General features: G+C 66.9%; 1 gene segment (V, D, J or C); it reads right to left on the minus strand.

The window, feature by feature from the left end:
• The window catches only part of LOC103682243, a 21,368-nt gene that overhangs the window by 1,510 nt on the left and 16,093 nt on the right, over nt 1-3,765 (minus strand).

The following is a 3,765-nucleotide window of genomic DNA, read 5'->3' on the forward strand; positions in this document are numbered from 1 at the left end:
GTGTGGCCTTGCCAACTGGAGCAGTCTGCGGGTCTAGTAACAAGACGGGCACGTCTGCGTTCCGTTCATTTCATTTTTCTAGTAACTACGCCCGACTGTTCTCTGGAAGGTATCGCTCCGTGGTGGACACGACACGTTCAGGAAGGCAACCGTCCTCGCTCCAGATAATTCGGGAAAGCCTGTTCCAGGCAGGTGGAAGGTAGTGGGGAACAGCTGAGGCTCAGCCAAATGTGACAATGGTCGCCCGTGGACAGAGCGTCGTCCAGGGAAGGCCGGGCATTCCGGTCCCCCACGGGGGCAGCAGCCGAGCCCTGCAGTGGAGAGGGCTTGACAGAGGACAGGGGAGGGTGGGGGACATGCCTCCTTGGCAGCCTCCACTCCGCGTGGCAGCACACACCAGCGGGCAGTCCGTGGCGCACAGCCTGGAGAAGCCCTATACGGGGCCGGTCTAACCAGGACTCGAGCCAGTCGGGCTGGCAGGAAGTGGCTTCCACTCGTGTCTGGGGTGGGGTCAGGACCCTCCCTCCATGGGGGCTTTATGGTGTAAACACCACGCAGGACGGGAGATCTGACCCAGCTCGGCCCCCTGCTGTGGACACGGAGCAAAGGTCCTGTGTGGGGCAGTCAGTGGCAGAGAAGATGCCATTGGGTTCATCCCTCCACCCACTCCTCATGTCAGCACGTGCGGACGCTAAAGCCTTGACTGATTCCCTCATGAGTCTCTCCTCCCTGGATGCCCACACCTCTGACCCCCATGCCCAGGGTGGGGCTCGTGTCCCTCTGTCCCCCGTGCCCAGGGTGGGGCTCGCGTCCCTCTGTCCCCCGTGCGCAGGGTAGAGCTCGCGTCCCTCTGACCCCCATGCCCAGGGTGTGGCTCGCGTCCCTCTGTTCCCCGTGCCCAGGGTGGGGCTCGCGTCCCTCTGTCCCCCGTGCCCAGGGTGGGGCTCGCGTCCCTCTGTCCCCCGTGCCCAGGGTGGGGCTCGCGTCCCTCTGTCCCCCGTGCCCAGGGTGGGGCTCGCGTCCCTCTGTCCCCCGTGCGCAGAGTGGGGCTCGCGTCCCTCTGTCCCCCGTGCCTAGGGTGGGGCTCGCGTCCCTCTGTCCCCCGTGCGCAGGGTGGGGCTCGCGTCCCTCTGTCCCCCGTGCCCAGGGTAGAGTTCACGTCCCTCTGTCCCCCTTGGGCAGGGTGGGGTAAGGTGGCCGACAATGTTCTCTTTCTAGGAGCCAGGTCAGCTGGACCTCTGTGTGTCCCCATCTTTAGTGGCTTTAACTAAGGAAGCACGTTTGTAGGGTGTACGTGGTGTTGCCCGTCTGTCCCTGCGGCCTGGCTGTCCTTCCTCATCTCCTGCATCGTGATGGCAGGCTCGGAATTCCCTCTGCTGTTGAGCGAGGCTGGGCTGTGGGAAGCCTCACAGCAGGAGGCCAGCAGCGGGCACTGTGATTAGCTGCGGAGGGCCCGGGAGGGGCTGGCAGAGAAGCAGAAGGGCTGGAGGTGTCTGGGTGCTGGAGAGCCCCAGGCTTCTGTCTGTGGGACCTCCTCACGCGAGCTGTGGAGCAGGACCGGGTCAGGAGGAGGGGGATGTGTTATTTTCCAGCGACAACGCGGAGCACAAGCGTCCCCAGCATCGTGGCTGCCCGCGTGCCGGGCCTGTGCTGAGTGTGCCACGGCGCCACCCTGCTTAGGAACAGGGGAGCTGTGCTAGGCTGAGAGGCAGGACAGGCCTGTGGGTGCAGGACGGGGGAGCCCGGGGGTCCTGCGGGGAGAGCAAGCAGGACCCCAGAAGAAGCAGAGCACAGCCGCAGTACAAGGATGAGGGTGCTGGGCCGCAGAGAGGAAGCGGCTGAGGCCTCGCTGAGCGCGGAGCACGGGCTCATTCCGCGAGGTTGAGGTTGCCCTCCTGGCTGGAGGAGGGGTCCAGGAGACATGGGCAGGGCCCCAGCTGCCTCCCTGAGCAGGCCTGTCTGCAAGGCCCAGCCCTTAGTGGGCTGGTGAGGGCTTGGCCTGCCTGGAGGAGGGCTCTCTCCCCATCTGCTCCCAGGGGGCCCTGGGGGTCAGGCTAGGCCCCCTGCACCTTCTGAGTGTGTGACCCTGGCAAGTGGGTGTACTTCTGTCCCTGCAGGAAGATTGGTGTGTTTGGGCCCTGGAGGCTCCAAGTCCACGGTTGGGGAGGGACGCACAGCTGCAGGCATAGGGTGAGGGCAGTGCTGGGCCCTGGGGAGGCTTGGCCGTGTGCGGAAACTGGGAGAGGCCTGGCCCAGGACCCATGGCAACCAGAGGCATAGAAGCCACGGCCCAGGGGAAGGGAGCGCAAGAGCCGGGACGCCTCATTCGAGCTGAGCCCTGCCCCCTGGGCTGTCTGGCCTCTCCCATGCTGGGCACGGGTGTGTGCTAGGTGACCCAGGTGCGCACGTGCACCCACACCTGGAGCCTGTAGCCGGGGCTCCGTGCATGAGGGAAGATCAGTGTCCAGCCTGGGTCTGGGTCTGCCCGGGGGCTGGTCTGGCCTCACCTGTGACATCAGACCTTGGAGAGCCTGGGTCTGTGCCTCGGGGCAGCTGGGTGTAGGAGAGTGGAGCCAGGAGGAGCGTCAGTGTGGACCTGGCCCTCAGGGAGTCCAGGGGAGGGAGGAGAAGCAGGGCCAGGAGACTACTGTGGGGGCTGGAGAACATACCCGGGGGCCATGAACCGTGACAGGCGGCCCAGGGCAGGTGGCATCCAGAGGGAAAGGGTGCAATGCCTGGAAGTTGGGCTGAGGACAAGGGGTCCCAGCCTAGGTGGGCAGACAGGGCTGGCCCCGCGCCGAACTTCGGGGGAGGCACGCTGGGGTAGAGGCAGGTGGGCTCGGGGACCCCTTCAGGCTGCTGCCCACCGGGATGCCCCCACTGCCGAGCCGGTGGGAGGAGGTGGTGGGGTCAGCGCTGTTTGGGTATCTGCTCCATTGTGGACGGATGCTCATGGCAGGATGTGGGCTGTTGGCGGGGCGTCCGAGCCAAGGAGCCCGACCCGCCTCCCCGCATGGCCCCCACATTGCTGCCATGGCCTCCACTGGGCATCTTCCCCCAGCTCCCGAGGGCAGTCTGGCGCCCGGACCACCTGCTGCCTCTCCATAAGCGGGAGGAGGGAGGTGTCCTGCGGCCTGCTCGGCCTAAGGTGTCCAGCACTGTCCCACCAGGGCCTTGCTGGGCCGGGAGGGGGCTCTATCAGGGTGCTGCTCCCCGATGGGCTGGCAAGGGGGTCTAACAAGGGCCTCGGAGGGGAGAGTTAGCTCTAACCCTCCACCATGAGCTCCCACCCCGGAGGGCCCACCCGCTCCCCCCTCGGCGGCCTGCAGTCAGGGGCTGTTGTGGGCGTGTGCTGGTCAGATCCCCGGCACCGGGAGCAGCTCCCCTTCTGGGTGTGCCTGGCTCCGAGGTGCTGACTGCTCTCCCCGACCACCGGGCCTCCTGGGGCTCGGGGAGGGTCAGACGTCCCTGGAGGGTAGGGTCTGGGACGACCCCCTCACCAGGGGAGGCCCGTTCCGAGCCCAGCAGTGCGGCATGTCTTGGGGGGAGATGGTTGCTCTTTGGGGCCTGGCGGGGGAGACAGCACCTCCCAGCCCTCCTAGTCCAGCGTGCGGTGTGCAGACAGGGTTCGGGGGGCCGGTGTCAGGGCATCCACAGCCCACTGCAGACGCCCGGCAGACACCGAGCAGGCCGGTGGCACAGCCCTGGGGCCGTTTGGCTCCTGGGGGCTGCCCCTCCCCCCAGCCTGTGCTCGCGGAGGCCGGG

This window comes from Ursus maritimus, unplaced genomic scaffold, assembly GCF_017311325.1.
Source record: "Ursus maritimus isolate PB19 unplaced genomic scaffold, ASM1731132v1 scaffold_58, whole genome shotgun sequence".
NCBI classification, from domain to species: Eukaryota; Metazoa; Chordata; class Mammalia; order Carnivora; family Ursidae; genus Ursus; species Ursus maritimus.